General features: G+C 37.4%; 1 protein-coding gene and 1 pseudogene across 2 annotated transcripts in view; one reads left to right on the top strand and one right to left on the bottom strand.

Annotated features, from left to right (window-relative positions):
- Positions 1-19,391, bottom strand: part of LRP12 (LDL receptor related protein 12) — a 96,776-nt gene that overhangs the window by 56,051 nt on the left and 21,334 nt on the right. The window lies entirely within an intron of this gene.
- Positions 18,226-19,008, top strand: LOC116813507 (NADH dehydrogenase [ubiquinone] 1 alpha subcomplex subunit 5-like; annotated as a pseudogene).

Raw genomic sequence — 19,391 nt, forward strand, 5'->3', positions numbered from 1 at the left:
ATAATATATGATTATATGTTATATATCTATGTATATATGAATGACTGGTAGCAGTGTTTACCCACTCCCAAGTTAGGGAGAAGGAAGGGCAGAAATAATTAACTTGTTGCTGATACATTTCTATAATGTTTGAATTTTAAAAGTATATATTACTTCTGTAATTAACGTGTACTGAACATGTACTGGAATGCTAACTTCTGAAAAAAGACAACATAAAATTCTACAGCTATGCAGTTTCAAGCTTTTCCTTATAACATTATAATAAAAACATGATTACAGGTGATGTCTTTTTTCTTAATATTAATGTCAAAATAGTATAAGAACTATCATTTAATATAAATTTCCCTCTTCTATATCAACAGGTCACTTTAAAAAATGTTGTTATACATAAGACTCAATGATGAGAAGATAAGTATGTAGATACAATGTTGCTATTCTTGCTGACATCACTAATAGCACTATGTAGTCTATGCAGACTAACGCAAACAAATAGAAACGGTGTTGCCTTTTGTAATAACGAAGATAAATAATTTTAATGTATTATACTGCAGCAAGAAAAGCCTTTAAAGGTAGAATTATAAAGAAAGCAAAATTTAAAAATCCCTGTTTTTAAACTATATTTTTAATAACACTGAAAGAAATTACTGAATTGTTAAAATCAGTCAATAATATTTGTAGATCTAAATTTTTCTTGACCTTAACGCTGTTTTCTTTTTTTGCGTCAAACACCCTAGTATTGCCTTTTTCCTATCTTTATTATGTATAAAAGATGAGAAAGCAAGTAGTTTGTTTCTACTTCTAGCATTACTTATGACCAGAGAACACAAAGTTACACATGGTATTTCACTGATAATAAAGGTGGTTCTCAGCTGGGCGCAGTGGCTCATGCAGTACTTTGGGAGGCAGGTGGATCACCTGAGGTTAGGAGTTCGAGACCAGCCTGACCAACATGGAGAAACCCCGCCTCTACTAAAAATGCAAAATTAGCTGGGTGTGGTGGCGCATGCCTGTAACCCCAGCTACTCAGGAGGCTGCGGCAGGAGAATCGCTTGAATTCAGGAGGTGGAGGCTGTAGAGAGCTGAGACTGCGCCATTGCACTCCAGCCTGGACAACAAGAGCAAAACTCCGTCTCAAATAAATAAATAAATAAATAAATAAATAAAGGTGAATCTCAAGTTTATCAGAGGCTTTATAATGAGTTTCAAGGACATACTAGGTCTAAGGTCACTCTGGATCCTGGAGTCATTCATTAGCCCACCTCTTTGCTTCAACTTCAGACCTTTCTTTCCTCTCTTTTGGTTCCCTTGTTTCCTCTTAAATATACATTCAAGTAATTCCAGTCCATTAAAAAACAAAAGCAAAACCACTACTTTCTTGCCAGTGCACCTCCTTCCTTACACTTTCCTATTTTGGTCTTTCTCAGCCAAAGTTTTTGAAAGAAGAATCTATACTGATTAATGGAGCTTCCTTACCTATCATTTGCTCCTGAACCCTCCTCAATCTAGCTTTTACCCCTAGCACATTTCTGAAGCTCAGGTGGAAATGGATACCAATGACCTACTTAGAAAACACTTTATCCTAAAAAACATCAACTCTGAATCCACTTTTTTTTTTTTTTTTTTGAGACGGAGTCTTGCTGTGTTGCCCAGGCTGGAGTGCAGTGGTGTGATCTCGGCTCACCGCAAGCTTAGCCTCCAAGGTTCATGCCATTCTCCTGCCTCAGCCTCCCGAGTTGCTGGGACTACAGGCGCCTGCCACCACACCCGGCTAATTTTTTGTATTTTTAGTAGAGACAGGGTTTCACTGTGTTAGCCAGGATGGTCTCGATTTCCTGACGTCGTGATCCGCCCGCCTCGGCCTCCCAAAGTGTTGGGATTACAGGCGTGAGCCCCCGCGCCCGACCTCCATTTCTTAAAGTTGGAGAAAACCATATAACTACAAAGAACAATATCACTGTAAATTCATGGTTTCAATTCATCTGGATATTCAATGCTGTTGAATAACCTTTAAATAATTGACTCAGCTCTATCTCCAATGCCCTTGAAAACTCTATCAGCCCTCCATTATTTGCTTCAAGCTTCCAACAAACTTCCTCAACCACTATTCTTAGTAAATCACCTCTCTTTCCAACTATTCAGGGACCTTTTGGCATATTATCCTCTTCCTTTCTAGAAAGTCTGTTCTCAGCATACATGTTTAAAGCTTCAAGTACTCCATGTCGATAGCTCCCAAATTTCAACCCCTAATCTGAACTTTCTCCTAAACTGCAAATTTTTATTTGACTCCCAGTAGTCACTGGGCACTTAAACTGTGCTAGTCACTGGGCACTTAAACTGTGCCAGTCACTGTAGTCAGTCCTTTTCATTACTAATTCTTATAGCACCCCTCTAAAATAGATACTATTCCAGTTTTACATGCAGAAAAAAAGACTCAAAGAAGTTAAGAGACTTGTTCAAGGTCACAAAACTGGCAAGTGGTGCTGCCAGTATTTAGGCAAATTTGTCTAGCTCAAAGCCCATAATCTTGAAATAATAACAATAGCAGCTAATGTATGTACTATGTACCAAATGATGGTCTAAGGAATTTCCATGTTTCAGTACATTTCACAATCACCTTATGAAGGAGGTGTTAGTCCAATTTCTACAGTAAATACTGTCTTTTAACTTTCTACTGTACAGTTTTGCCTTAATGTCCTACGTATCTCAAACTAGGTAGGTGTGAGACTAAACTCTTATCTATCCTCAGTCTGCTCTTCCTCTTATATTCCTTACCTTGATGAATGACACCAGCATCTCCCAGTTGCCCAAGTAGGAACCTGGAAGTCATTTCAGTTTCTTCCTTATCGTTCCTTCCTTCCTTCCCTTCATGCACTATATATTAAGTTCTCAGTTCTTTCCAACCCTCCTGCTATTTCCTTATTCCATGTCTTTGATATTTCTTTCCTGTCTTACTGCATTAAATATAAGCTTCAAAGGGGCAGAACACTGAATAGTGCCTGGTTCATATTAGACAGTCAATGAATATTTGCTGAATGTATAAATAAATGAATTAGCTTGCAAACTGGTTTTCCTACTTTTGGTTTCACAACCCTTTGATCCTTTTTGCACTACTCTCTCATGAATCCTCTATCATTCGTTGCAATGCTACCAGAGATCTTTTTTAAAGGTACATCTGACATTAATCTTCAGCTTATAAAACTGTAACTAGTTCAATTTCTTCTACGTGTTAAGAGTCTCTAAGGCTCACCATAATCTGGCTCTTCTCTCTCTCCATCCCTTAAATGTTGCTACTCCTTTTCTGCCTTTACCTTGTACTTATATATTCTGGATTCAGCACTACTAAAATACATACAGTTTCTGAAATTTTGCCATTGTTGAACATGATGTACCCTTTGCATGGAAAAGTTGAGTGCATTGCCACTGGTTACTCTCTAATTCCTTCAACCCAGTTCAGGAAATACATTTCTGTCTACCTTAGGATGAGTTAGGGGTCCTCCTTGATGCTCACATAGTACGTTGTATTAGTATGTACTGAGTTATAAGCATATTACTACCACAATCCTCATCATATTTTGGGGTTAATATTTAAAAATAATTTCAACTTTTAGATACTGGGGGTATATGTGCAGGTTTGTTACATGGGTAGATTGTGTGATGCTGAGGTTTAGGGTATGGATCCTATCACCTAGATAGTGGCATAGTACCCAGTAGGTAGTTTTTTAACCCACATCCCTCTCCCTCCTACCTCTAGTAGTCCCCAGTGTCTACTGTTCCCATCTTTATGTCCGTGAATGTTTAGCTCCCACTTAAACGTGAGAATATGTGATATTTGGTTTTCCGTTCCTGTACTAATTCACTTACGATTATGGCCTCCAGCTGCATTCATGTTGCTGCAAAAGACATGATTTTGTTCTTTATGGCTGTGTAGTATTCCATATACATATGTACCACATTTTAACTGCTAGTCTTCCACACCAAATGTTGAGTACTTCAAGGCAAAGAAAGTCCTTCTCCCCTTCTTTCTTCTCTCCTTCCTTTTCTTTCTTATGCTCTTTCTCCCTGCCTTGCTATTCCCCAGCAACCATCTCCCAATTTATGACACAGTGAGATCTCAGTAAATGTTTGTTGTTTTAATGAATAAAAATTATCAGATTTTGGAATTAGGCATGAAACATCCTCTGCATAATTAACTATTTGGTTTCATATGATACTGTTAGGAGGGTAAGAGGAGAGAAGGAAAAGGATAAAGAATGTATAAAGAGAAAGCTAGGCATTCTTCTACGAGTGAACGAAGTCAGAAAGCCGCCAAGTGGAAGATTTCAAACCCAACTATTCCCTTGAATTAGAGAGAAATTTATTATCACTGTCTTTCAAAATGTTTGGTAAATGACTATCAAATATTTTACATTTTGAGCAGCTTCAGTCTTTAGATTGTAAGGGACTTTGCTCTGCATTAGCTTTAGAACTTGTTAGGGAGGAGGATACCAAGAAAATGGCATGTTTTTTTATTTACCATTTTTGATCTTCAGTGACTCCTGGGTTCTTAACAGCTTATAGCCCATCAATCTAATAAATGTATAAATACGTGGTGTTTTTTGTTTTTTTGTTTTTGGCCGGGTGTGGGGGCTCATGCCTGTAATCCCAGCACTTTGGGAGGCCGAGGCGGGCAGATCATCTGAGGTTGGGAGTTCGAGACCAGCCTGACCAACATGGGGAAACCCCTTCTCTACTAAAAATACAATTTTTTTCTCTCTCTCAGCAAATAGCTAACTTTTCACTTACTTCTACTGAAGTCATCTCAGAGCTTACCTACTCTTTCATGGAACCTTAAAGTACTATCTTCCAGTTAACCTGTCAGCTTGGCATTTTTCTACAGAAGTATCACATGTGAAGCAGAGAATTATCCTTTTTCACATAATTGATAAAAGTTATCCAATGTAAGAAAAAAAATGGCACACAGGAGGCAGGACTAACTTGCAGCTCCCACTCAAGACAGACAGAGCAGTGTGTGAAGACCCACGTCATGAACTTTTGCTCCAAGAACTACCTCAGAAACATACCAAGAAAGCCTAGAGAATCCACAGATCCTTTGAATGAGGCTGCTTGCTGCTACAGGCTCTGTGAGACAGCCAAAAACTGTGAGTGCCCAAAGTGTGAGGGGTGAACGTTTGCCCCTAAATGCACATCCTCACTGGTCCAGATCATGGGAAAAGAACTTGACCTTAGCTGGAGATGAGATTAATTTAGAAAGCTGAGTGAAATACAGGAGTACAGGAAGCAGTGGGAAGAGCCCTGTGGGCACTCTAGGTCCACAGGGAAGCCATTTCTGACTTTGTCTCCCAGGGGTCCTTGGGGAGGGCTGCCAGTGGAACTGGCAAAAGCCACAGGGAGAAGGAAACTTCCAATTGAACTTTGTAACAATTTCAACTGAATGTGAAGTTTACTGGACAGAATCCGGGGGAGGGGGCAAATGGGGAGTCTAGCTATGCGCACGGAAGTCTTGGCACGGGCGGAGGCATGAAACCTGAAAGCCCTGCTTGCTTTCTCAGCAAGGAGGTTTGTAGACTGGGCCAAGTTCTCAGCCTTGCTCACTGGCTGCCTGGAAATAAACTTGGTGCTGTTGGAGAAGCATGGTGGGAGTGAAACTGGCCTTTCAGGCTGCATGGGAGCTGGGTAAGGCCTGTCATTGCCGGCTTTCCCCCACTTCCCTGGCGACCTGTATGATACAGCAGAGGCAGCCATAATCCTCCTGGGAACGTAACTCCATTGGCCTGAGAACTACACCCTCATTCCCCATAGCAGCTGCAGCAAGCCTTGCCCAAGGAGAGCTTGAGCTCGGCCACACCTAACCCTGCCCCCACCTGATGATCTTTTTCTACCTGCCTGGTAGCCAAAAACAAAGGACGTAATCTCGTGGGAGCTCTATGGTCCCACCCACTGCCTGAGAAACCTTATCCAGGTGACCCTAGGGCAAGCTTGTATCCTCCCTACACTACCACAGCTGATGTTCTCTTGAAAGTGTCACCTCCTGGCTGGAGGCCAACAAACAAAAAACCAGTGCACTAAACAAAATACAACCAAAGACCCTCACAGAGTCCACTTCACTCCCCTGTTAGGTTCACTGGAAAGATGCTGGTATCCATGGCTGAGAGACCTGAAGATGGATCACATCTCAGGACTTTTTGCAGACACTCCCCAGTACCAGGCCAGAGCCTGGTTGCTCTGCTGGGTGGCTAGACCCACAAGTGAAACAACAATCACTGCAGTTCAGCTCTCAGGAATACTACAGGAAGGGAGAGAACACCACATCAAGAGAGCAATCTGTGGGAAAAACGACTCTGAGCAGCAGCCCTTGAGCCCCAGATCTTCCCTCTGACACAGTCTATCCAAATTAGAAAGAATCAGAAAAACAATTCTGGCACTACGACAAAACAAGGTTCTTTAACACCCCCAAAAGATCACACTAGCTCACTAGCAATGGATCCAAACCAAGAAGAAATCTCTGACTTGCCAGACAAAGAATTCAGATGGTCGATTATTAAGCTATTCAAAGAGGCATCAGAGAAAGGTGAATACCAACTTTAAGGTATTTTTTTAAATGTTGCAGGATATGGCCAGAAAAATCTCCAGAGAAATAGATAGCATAAATAAAAAACAATCACAACTTCTGGAGATGAAGGGCACACTTAGAGAAATGCAAAATACATTAGAAAATCTAAACAACAGAATAGAACAAGTAGAAGAAAAAACTTCAGAGCTTGAAGACAGGGCTTTCAAATTAATCCAATCTGATATAGACAAGGAAAAAAGAATTTTAAAAAAATGAACAAAGCCTCCAAGAAATTTGGGATTATGTTAAATGACCAAACCTAAGGATAATTGATGTTCCTGAGGAAGAATAGAAATATGAAAGTTTGGAAAACATATCTGAAGGAATAATCAAGGAAAACTTCTCGGACTTTGCTAGAGATCTAGATGTTGAAATACAAAGCTCAAAGAACACTCAGGTGATTCGTCGTAAAAAGATCATCACCTAGGCACATAGTCATCAGGTTATCTAAAGTCAAGATGAAGGAAAGAATCCTAACGGCTGTGAGGCAAAAGCATCAGGTAACCTATAAAGTAAAACCTATCAGATTAACAGCAGATTTCTCAGCAGAAACCTTACAAGCTAGAAGGGACTGGGGTCCTATCTTTAGCCTCCTTAAACAAAACAACTATCAGCCAAGAATTCTGTATCCAGCAAAGCTAAGCTTCATAAATGAAAGAAAGATACAGCCTTTTTTAGATAAACAAATACTGAGAGAATTCGCCACTACCAAGTGAACACTACAAGAACTGCTAAAAGGAGCTCTAAATCTTGAAACAAATCCTCAAAATATACCAAAATAAAACCTCCTTAAACCATAAATCTCAAAGGACCTATAAAACACAATGAAACATAATGAAATAACACAATGAAAACAAACAAACAAGGTATTCAGGCAACACATAGCATGATGAAAAGAATAGTACCTCACATTTCAATACTAACATCGAAGGTAAATGGCCTAAATCCTCCACTTAGAAGACATAAAATGCCAGAATAGATAAGAATTTGCCAACCACTTATCTGCTGTCTGTAAGAGACTCATCTGACACATAAACACTCACAAAGATATTCCATGCAAATGGACACCAAAAGTGAGCAGAAATGGCTATTCTTATATCAGACAAAACAAACTTGAAAGCAACAACAGTAAAAAAAAAAATAAATAAATAAAAACACAAAGAGGGACATTATATAATGATAAAAGGACTAGTCCAAAGGAAAATATCACAATCCTAAATATATATGCACCTAACACTGGAGCTCTCAAATTTATAAAACAACTACTACTAGTCCTAAGAAATGAGATAGACAGCAACACACTATTAGTGGCGGACTTCAGTACTCTACTGACAGCACTAGATAGGTCATCAAGACAGAAAGTCAACAAAGAAACAATGGACTTCAACTATACCCTAAAAACAAATGGACTTAACAGATATTTACAGAATATTCCACCCAACAGCTGTAGAATATACATTCTATTTATCAGCACATGAACAGTCTCCAAGATAGACCAAATGAAAGGCCACAAATGAGTCTCAATAAATTTAAGAAAATAAAAATTTTATCAAGTACTCTTTCAGACTACAGTGGAATAAAATTGGAAATCAACTCCAAAAGGAATCCTCAAAACCATGCAAATGGATGGAAATTAAATAACCTGCTCCTGAATGATAATTGGGTCAACAATGAAATCAAGATGGAAATTTCAAAATTATTTGAAGGGGGCACAACAACAGTGACACAACCTATCAAAACCTCTGGGATACAGCAAAAGCAGTACTATGAGGAAAATTCATAACATTAACCACCTACATCAAAAAGTCTGAAAGAGCACAAATAGACAATTTAAGGTCACATCTCGAGGAACTAGAGAAACAAGAACAAACCAAACCCAGCAGAAGAAAAGAAATAAAGATCAGAGCAGAACTAAATGAATTTGAAACAAATAAAAACAATACAAAATATGTATAAAACAAAAAGCTGGTTCTTTGAAAAGATAAATAAAATTAACAGACCATTAGTGAGATTAAGCAAGAAGAGAGAAGATCCAAATAAGCTTAATTAGAAATGAAATGGGAGATATTACAACTGATATCACAGAAATACAAAAGATCATTCAAGGCTACTACAAACACCTTTATGCACACAAATGAGAAAACCTAGAGGAGATGAATAAATTCCTGAAAAATAGGAGGAAACAGAAACTCTGAACAGACCAATAACAAGCAGCAAGGCTGAAATAATTAAAAAATTGTTCACAAAAAAAGTCCAAGACCAGACGGATTCACAGCTGAATTCTATCACACATTCAAAGAAGAACTGGTACCAATCCCATTAACACTATTCCAAAGATAGAGAAAGAAGGAATCTTCCCTACATCATTCTATGAAGCCACCAGCATCACCCTAATAACAAAACCAGGGAAGGACATAACAAAGAAAACTACAGACCAATATCCCTGATGATCACAGATACAAAAACCCCCAACAAAATGCCAGCTAACCAAATCCCATAGCATATAAAAAGATAACCCACCATGATCAAGTGGGTTTCATATCAGAAATGCAGAAATAGTTTAACATACACAAGTCAATAAATGTAATACATCACATAAAAATTAAAAACAAAAATCACAATCATCTCAATAGACACAGAAAAAACATTTGACAAAATCCAGCATTCCTTTGTAATTAAAACCCTCAGTGGAATCAACATAGAAGGTTCATACATTAAGGCAATAAAAGCCATCTATGACAAACCCATAGCCAACATTATACTGAACGGGGAAAGTTGAGAGCATTTCCCCTGAGAACAGGAACAAGATTGCCCACTTTGACTACTTCTATTCAAGGATGCCCACTTTCACCACTTCCATTCAACATAGTACTGGAAGTCCTAGCCAGAGCAATCAGACAAGAGACAAAGGGCATCCAAATTAGTAAAAAGGAAGTCAAACTGTCAATGTTTGCCAATGATAGAATCCTATACCCAGCAAACCCTAAAAATTCATCCCGAAAGCTCCTAGAACTGATAAATGAATTCAGGAAAGTTTCAGGATAAAATTTAATCTACACAAATCAGTAGCACCACTATACACCAACAGTAACCAGGCTGATAATTAAATCAAGGACCCAACCCTTTTGCAATAGCTGAAAAAAAAAAAAACTTAGGAATATACCTAATCAAGGAGGTGAAAGACCTCTACAAGGAAAACTACAAAACACTGCTGAAAGAAATCACAGACCACACAAACAAAAGGAAACACATCCCATGCTCATGGATGGGTAGAATCAATATTGTGAAAATGACCACACTGCCAAAAGCAGTCTACAAATTCAAAGCAATTCCCATCAAAATACCACCATCATTTTTCACAGAACTAGAAAAAATAATCCTAAAATTCATATGAAACCAAAAAAGAGCCCACATAGCCAAAGCTAGACTAAGCAAAAAGAACAAATCTAGAGGCATCACATGACCTGACTTCAAACTATACTGTGAGGCTACAGTCACCAAAACAGCATGGTACTGATGTAAAAGTAGGCATGTAGGCCTAGCGCAGTGGTTCACTCCTGTAATCCCACCACTTTGGGAGGCCAAGGTGGGAGGATCACTTGAGGTCAGAAGTTCAAGACCAGCCTGACCAACATGGTGAAACCCTGTCTCTACTAAATATACAAAAATTAGCCAGGCGTGGTGATGCACACCTGTGGTCCCAGCTACTCAGGAGGCTGAGGCAGGAGAATTGTTTGAACACTGTTCATGTGCAGTGAATTGAGATCACACCACTACACTCCAGCTTGTGCGACAGAGGAAGACTTCATCAAAAACAAACAAAAAAAAAACAAAAACAAAAAACATGCATGAAGTGGGGAAAGGACACCCTATTCAACAAATGGTGCTGGGATAATTGGGAGGTCACATGTAAAAGAATGAAACTGGATCCTCTTCTTTCACTTTATGCAAAAATCAACTCAACATGGATCAAGGACTTAAATCTAAGACCTGAAACCATAAAAATTCGAGAAGATAACATTTGAAAAACCCTTCTAGACACTGGCTTAGGCAAAGACTTCATGGCAAAGAACCCAAAAGCAAATGCCACAAAAACAAAGACAAATAGATGGGACTTAATTAAACTAAAAAGCTTCTGCAAAGCAAAAGAAATAATTAGCAGAGTAAACAGACAACCCACAGAGTGGGACAAAATCTTCCCTAACTATGCATCCAACAAAGGACTAATATCTAGAATCTACAAGGAACTCAGACCAGTAAGAAAAAAAAAAACAAATAATCCTATTGAAAAGTCTGCTAAGGACATGAATAAACAATTCTTAAAAGAAGATATACAAATGGCCAATAAACATGAAAAAAATGCTCAACATCACTAATGATCAGGGAAATGCAAATCAAAACCACAATGCAGTACCACCTTACTCCTGCAAGAATGGCCATAATCAAGAAATCATAAAATAACAGATGTTGGCATGGAACGTGTGAACAGGGAAAACTTTTACACTGCCAGTGGGAATGTAAACTAGTACAAGCACTATGGAAAACTGTGTGGAGATTTCTTAAAGAACTAAAAGTAGATCTACCATTTGATACAGCAATCCCACTACTAGGTATCTACCCAGAGGAAAAGAAGTCATGAAAAAGATACTTGCACATGCATATTTATAGCAGTACAATTCACAATTGCAAAAATGAGGAACCAGCGCAAAGTCCCATCAATCAACAAGTGGATAAAGAAAATGTGGTATACATACAACATGGAATACTACTCAGCCATAAAAAAGAATAAAATAATGGCATTTGCATCAACCTGGATGGAACTGGAGACCATTATTCTATGTGAAGTAACTCAGGAATGGAAAAATCAAACTTTCAATGTTCTCATTCATAAATGGGAGCTAACCTATGAGGGCTCAAAGGCACAAGAATGATACAATGGACTTTGGGGACTCAGGGAAAAGGGTGAGAGGGGTGAGCAATAAAAGACTACATATTGGGTAATTTGGCACAGTATACACTGCTTGGGACGGGTGCACCAAAATCCCAGAAATCACCACTAAACAACTTATTCATGTAACCAAACACCACCTGTTCCCCAAAAGCCTATTGAAATAAAAAATTTTTAATTAAAAAAAATAGTTTAGAGAGAAAGGACCTCTTAACAATATTGTACATGGCTATCCAAAAAAAAGGATATCTCTCCATTTAGTATCCTCTTTATGTTAGAGGAATTTTCTTCACGTAAGTTCTGCATAATTCTTATTAATCATACCATTTGATATTCAAAAAAAGTTTTTTAAGTTATCCAATGTAAATATATCTAGCTATACTATACAGGTATATTTCCCCAAATGAAAAAAAAAGAAAAAATATTTAACTAGCATGTATCTGTTGCTATACTATGTATTTTCCAAAATTTTAATTTACTTAGTTATTAGAACAAATATTTGAGGTAGATATTGTCTCCAGTTTACCAGTGAAGAAACTGAACTTCAGATATAGTAAATAACTTGCTCAAGGACACGACTAAGACATACAACTAATATCCAAACTTAGGTCTGTCTTATTATAAAGATCATGCATCAATTCCCTCACTATACCTTCCAAAATACATATGGGTCTCATTTGGGTTAATAATTTCATTATTTACAGAACAAACGTATCCTTTAATTTTGAAACAATTCCAGGAGTAACTGATATTCCCCCTTTTAAGGCCCAGGATGTTGAGACTAAAAAATTAACCTGTCAGGACTAAATCTCATAGTTACTGAAGAACAGAATCAAGTATCAAATATGAGGCTCTTCTACCACCAAGACCAGAAGATACAGATCCAGTCTTGATGGATGTCCCTCTGTCAACTGTGCTTAGATATAGCGAAAATAGGAGTAAGCACACAAGGGTGTGCTTACATTGACAAAGAAACCAAGGAATTAGGGCATTTAAAAGAGAGGTTGGTAGCGGTTGTGCAGAGCAACCTAGGAGGCAACACTAAAGCCTACTATAGATAGTAATGATGGCATGATGATACAGTATAAAGTATATGAGGCTTGACATCAAAGAATCTTGAGATCAATTTGTCTTTGCTGTATTTTTCTTTTTGTGAAGTATGTTGAAGCAAATGCCACATATCATTTTACCTCCATATACATATCTCTCAAAATATGTTATCCACCTGTCTATAATGCTACTACTTAAAATTCATAATAAATCTTGACGACATTTAATATAGCCAGGCAATAATCAGATTTTCCTGATTGTCTCCTGTTTTTTCAGTTTGCTTATTTGAAGCAGGATCAAAACAGTCTCGAGATTTCATTTGGTTGTTGTGCTTAAGTTTCTCTTAGCCTAGAGTGATACTCCCTCATTTTCCATACCACTGTCTAGTTAAAGAAGCCAGATCATCTGTCCTGTAAAAGGCCCATATTTTGTGGTGTTGCTTCTTTCTGATGTCAGTTAACTTTGGTTCATCTAGCTCAAGGATCAAGATGCCTTTTCTGTGAAAGGACAAGGTAGTAAATATTTTAGGCTCTATGGGCCATACGGTTTCTGTTGCAACTACTCAACTCTGTCACTGCAGCACAAAAGCAGCTACAGACAATATGTAAATGATTCAGAGTGGCTGTGTTTAAAAAACAAAATAAAACAACGTTATTTGAAAACAGTCATTAGGTAGAATTTGACTGAAAGGCCAGGTTTTGCCAAACCCTGCTACAGAAGCTTGATCTTAATTTGACACGGGCTCAACATTTTTGGCTGGAAAACTTCAGAGCTTATGCTGTATGTTTCATACGTATGACAGCAGAAGACATACACTATCTCCTTACCCTACTTTTCATAAGACTGACATTAAGCAATAGGTCCAGGTAGGGCAGACTGATTCCTCCATTGAGAAGTTCTCACATGACCATATGTCTAATGCTTTCATCCACTGATGATCATAGCCTGAATAAATTATTTCATTGGGGATGGCAAAATGATATTCTAATCCTGTCATTACTCCCACATTCATTAACTAAAATTCTGCAAGGAAGTTTCCCTCAATAAATAAGGTTATTTGCTTAACCTATAACCAGAGTTCACACAGAGAAAAAGGATAAATGTTTAATTCTTTTTTCATAATTGCTTGTTATCAGAGTATGTATGGAGTTAGTGCCTATTTGTTTTTACTGTATCCAGTAATTCACTGGTGTTGTAGTGGTGTGTGTGTGTTTGTGTTCCTTATTACACATCTATTGTTATAAACCAAAGAGTTTTTATAAATTCAGTGCATTTCAACCAACTGCCTTCCTTATATTCTTTTATCATGTTCAAGTTCTCTCATCTTTTGGTCACTGGGAGCCCCTTTTATTGGCTGTTGTGTCCTTGTGGCTGGAACTACTAGTCTTTGGTAGCTTCCTTGCTTTCTGATACAACAGAACATCCCTGGTTTCTCTTATATTTTCTGCCCTAGAATGGAAATCAGTCATTCATCCAATGACCCCTGGATCGTTTCAGTGAGGAATGATATTTAGAGACCATAATTTAGAGGTTCTAGTTGTGCTCACTGCTATTGTGCAATTATCACAACATTTTACTGCAGAGGTCATAAGAGGGTATATAATCTCAAATTCTATGAGTAGAAGCGTAAAGTAGTATAATCTTTCTGGAAAACAAATCCTGGCTGTAACTGTGTGACTTTAAGAAAATTATTTTAATTTCACTGTGGCTCAATTTCCTGTAAAACAGAGTTAAAATAGGGTCCATCTTATATTTTTGATGTAAAGATTAAATGAGTTCATATATATGTAAAGCATTTAGAGCAATGACTGCACATGGTAAGCATTCAATACAAATTAGGTATTATTTTTAATGAGAGCTTAGAAAACACTCCAATCTTTGACCTAGTAATTCTACTTTTATAAACCATAAATAATAAACATTCAAACAAAGATAAAGGCATGTTAATTACAGCATTATGTGAACAAAACTGCCAACAATTTAATGTTCAAAATTAGGAAATAGTTTATGAAAAAAAGTGATAAGGAAAAGAAGGCCATGATATGTCAAATAATACCAACAAACCCATCGGCAAAGATGAACATTTCTACTTATCAAGTATGAATTCTCATTTATTAAACACTAATCACATTTTATTTTTATGTCTTTATTGAATATTTGATAAAATAGTTTCATTTTTATGTATTTACTAAATTAATAAGTAGTATTTATTTGTATTTCTCTGACTGCTTTTGAAGATAATCTTTGTTCTAATTTTATTAACCATCCAAGTACTGTTTCTATAAATCGTCTTTTGTCCATCTACTGGAGATGGGAGAAAATTAATATTTAATGTAGAAAGTATTTGCATAAGTTATTTAATAACCTTATATCAAACCTTGAGGGTAGGTAGTATAAAATCCAATAATCTAGCTTCTTGCCATTTAGAAATCTCAATTAATAGCAAACCAAAAGTAATTCAGAAAGAATTAATGATCTAGCATATCTGGCTCATCTATCAGCACCACAAGCAGATGAGTTCTAGTAATAAATTTTAAAAGGTAAATGTATAAGGAATTAATCAGCTTGCTTTTGAGCTGCATTTTGTTTATGGAGATCTCCAAGTACAACTATAAAAGAGCAATATAGTGTAATGGTTAAGAGCACAAATTTTAGGTTATGCTATCTTGATTCAAATCCTAGATCTTCCATTTACTAATTATGTGACCTTGGCTAAGATACTTAACCTTTTTGTTCCTCAGCTTCCTTATCTGTAAAATGGAAATAGTATCGAAGCTGATGTATGTATATGCATTTATTTACACAGATTCATTTGCTTAACAAATGATAAGCAAATTAACGTACGTACTTTCCCAAATTTTAATTTACTTAGCTATTAGAACAAATATTTGAGGTAGATATTGTCTCCAGTTTACCAGTGAAGAAACTAAACTTCAGATATAGTAAATAACTTGCTCAAGGACACAACTAAGACATACAACTAATATCCAAACTTAGGTCTGTCTTACTATATTATATATTTGTTAATAATGATTTATATGTCATTATATATCATTATTAACAAATAACAAGCAAATGAATCTGTGTAAATAAATACATATACATACATACGTTCACAGAGTCTGAATATTTGTATCCCTCCCCAAATTCATATGGTTGAAATCCTAACTCCTAAGGTTATAGTATTAGGAGGTGGAGTCTTTGTACCTCATGAGGTGATTAGGTCATGAGGGCTCTGCCCTCAAGAATGGGATTAGTGTCCTTATAAAAGGGACCCCAGAGAACCAGCTAGCCTCTTTTGCCATGTGAGGGCACAGCAAAAAGACACTGTCTATGAATCAGAAAGTGAGCCCTTACCAGACACCAAATCTGCCAGTGCCTCGATGCTGGACTTCCCAGCCACCAGAACTGTGAGAAATTTCTATTCTTTATAAGCCACTCAGTCTATGGTATTTTGTTACAGTGCTCCAAATGGACTAAGACACATATATACAAACACATATACATAAACAAAAACACAATGATTAGAATGCTGCCTGGCTCATAATAACTACTATGTAATTGTTTGCTATTGTTACAAGAATGAGTGTATACATCAGTCCCTGCTTGCCTCCTGCTACTTCATATAGCATGGCTTGCTATTCAGATACTATACTATATTGTAACTACTTCAAAATATTTCTACTTTACAATTTTGGTGATCAAGTCATGATTTTTTTTTTAAAAAAAAGTGCTGTCGATGATACTCTAGATATGTAAAAGGTAACACAACAGGAAAAGAATATATATCACATACATCACAGAGGTTTCTAACCTCCTACAGCAATGCTTCTCAAACTTCAATATCAAATAAATCACAAGGGATCTTGTTAAAACGAAGATTCCAATTTGGTATCTGGCACAGGCCCTGAGATTCTGCATTTCTAACCAGCTACCAGACAGGACCAATGTAGCTGTTTCTACAGCAGCACTTTGAATAGCGAGGATCTAGAGGTCATAAATGAGCTTTTAGACATTCTAGAATCACGCATTATGTACAAAATTTTCTGTGAATGTGCACAGGGGGATTACTTTCTGAGGAACGGACCTACAATTCTTATATTCTCAGGTGTAGGGATGAGAGTAGGGGACAGGGCAAGGAGGGAGTAATCAGGGGAGATGAGAAAGACACAGATCAGCTCCGCATAGCTAACTGAAAAAAACAAAACTATCGTTATGAAAAAAAGAAAATTAGGCTGGGTGCAGTGGCTCACACCTGAAATTCCAGCACTTTGGGAGGCCGAGGCGGGCAGATCACTTGAGGTCAGGAGTTTGTGGCCAGCCTTGCCAACATGGTGAAACCCTATCTCTATCAAAAAAATCCAAAAATTAGCCGGGCGTGGTGGCACACGCCTGTAGTCCCAGCTACTAGGGAGGCTGAGGCAGAAGAATCACTTGAACCTGGGAGGTCGAGGTTGCAGTGAGCCTAGATCCCACCACTGCACTCCAGCCTGGGTAACAGAGTGAGACTCTGTCAAAAAAAAAAAAAGTATTCATAAATAGACGTATTACAGACAAATTATAATTTAGAAGACTAAACTGAAGAATCTTTAAATTACAGAATAAAAAGATAAGGATATAAAAACCTAAGAGACAAAAAAAAAAAGCTAGGTACTTCTATTAATTGTAATATAATATTCACTTAATAGAAGGTCTAAAGAGATGAAACTTACAAGATAAAATGGATTTAAAACACATATACAGATGTAGACATATATATGTGCACACATATCCATAATAAATATGTATGTGTGCATATATTCACACAACTAGACATATACACATATAAGTATTTTAGAATAGTATCGATATGCTCAGATAAAATGGTCCGCCAAATAGCAAATGGTAATAATGACTGTGAAAACTGTAAACTCACAGACACATACTTGTGAAAACTGTAAACTCCAAATAGAAAAAGGAAATTACAAGCTTCTAAGAGGACAACTCTTTGGTATGAGAACCAAAATGGTTAACTTAAAAGTTACAAAAGGATAAAATAACACACACAGAATTCTGAAAGAAAATACTGAAGCCTGGAATTCCATATCCAGCCAAACCATTACTCAAGTGTGAGGGCAAAATAAAAAAAAGTTTTAGCTGTGTACCCATAAAAATATATACAACCCAGGCCGGGCATGGGGGCTCACACCTGTAATCCCAGCACTTTGGGAGGCCAAGGCTGGTGGATCAACGAGGTCAGGAGATCGAGACGATCATGGCTAACATGGTGAAACCCTGTCTCTCCTAAAAATACAAAAAAATTAGCCAGGTGTGGTGGTGGATGCCTGTAGTCCCAGCTACTTGGGAGGCTGAGGCAGGAGAATGGCATGAACTCGGGAGGCAGAGCTTGCAGTGAGCCAAGATTGCACCACTGCACTCCAGCCTGGGCGACAGAGCGAGACTCTATCTCAAAAAAAAAAAAAAATACACACACACACACACACACACACACACACACACACACACACACCCCATACATGTTGCTTGGTTGTGGGGGGAAGAACGGAAAGACGGAGGGGGAGAGAGGCTGGGGTGGGGAGAGAGAGGGAGAGGGGGGACGGGGAGATGGGGAGAGGGGAACGGGGGAGATGGGAGGAGTAGGGGAGATGGGGGGAGAGGGAGAGGACACAGCAAAATAAAATTCAGCCTGATTAAAGACTTCAAGAAAAATGGCAGGTCATTGGCTTGTTGGCACTGTCATAGTGGGTGTGCTGAAGACCACTGGCCTTGTGGGATTGGCTACATGCAAGAGTCCATAAGAGAGGCTGAGAATATTGTACACAAAGATTGTTGATGTTCTTGAGCAAATCCCTGAAAATGCAGCACATAGAAAGTATACAGAAGAGATTACAAATGAGAAGCTGGCTATGGTTAAAGTAGAACCAGATGTTAATAAATTAGAAGACCAACCTCAAGGTGATCAAGTAAGAAGAGGTGATTCCTCAGGTTGAAAATTAACTAAGTCTGGTGAGGAAAATGATGCAGTGAAAAACCATGGGAGCCTTAGGGGAAGAGCCTCCTGCCAATCAGTGGAAATGGCCAATATAATTACTAAATGACTTTGGTGAGTTGATGGGAAACTGATTTAATATTGTGTTATATTAAGAGCGTGTCCATATTATTGACATTTTATAATCAAGAAAAGTGATATGCAAAATATTTAGGAGACTTTTGAAAATTAGTGATTATGGTAATATGGTCTTGTGAATCAACTTGTGATTTGTAAAGTACTCACACAAATTATTTCAAAGATGTTATTTCTTTGAACAGAGAGGTTGTGGGAAGATCTGACAATTAGGAAAATTCCTACAGCTCTTCAATGCAGAGGCCATAATCAAAAAGTAGAGTTTCCTTAGTAGTATCTTCAATACATCATTTAATTTTTTATTGTCCCAAAGAAGAAAAGGCCCTTAATTATTATTGTTTAAACAAAGTTATAGATCACTGTTTGAAGTAAATACTAAGAGTGAATATTTTCAAATATAGAATAGCACAAGCAGCTGGTGATAAAATGTGAAATTATGGGTAACCTCCTTGGCTGTAATCTTATGTATGTAAAGCAAAATTTAAATATATAATTATATACTGATTACAAAATCCATAATAAATGCCATTTTTTTTGAAATAAAAAAAGAAAAATGACAGGACAAAAAAAGCGGTAAGAGAGCAGAAAAATTAAAGGTGATTACAAATAAAAACAAAGATATCCACTATTGTCACTTCCATTCAACACCATACTAGAGG

This window comes from Hylobates moloch, unplaced genomic scaffold (assembly GCF_009828535.3).
Source record: "Hylobates moloch isolate HMO894 unplaced genomic scaffold, HMol_V3 SCAFFOLD_9, whole genome shotgun sequence".
NCBI classification, from domain to species: Eukaryota; Metazoa; Chordata; class Mammalia; order Primates; family Hylobatidae; genus Hylobates; species Hylobates moloch.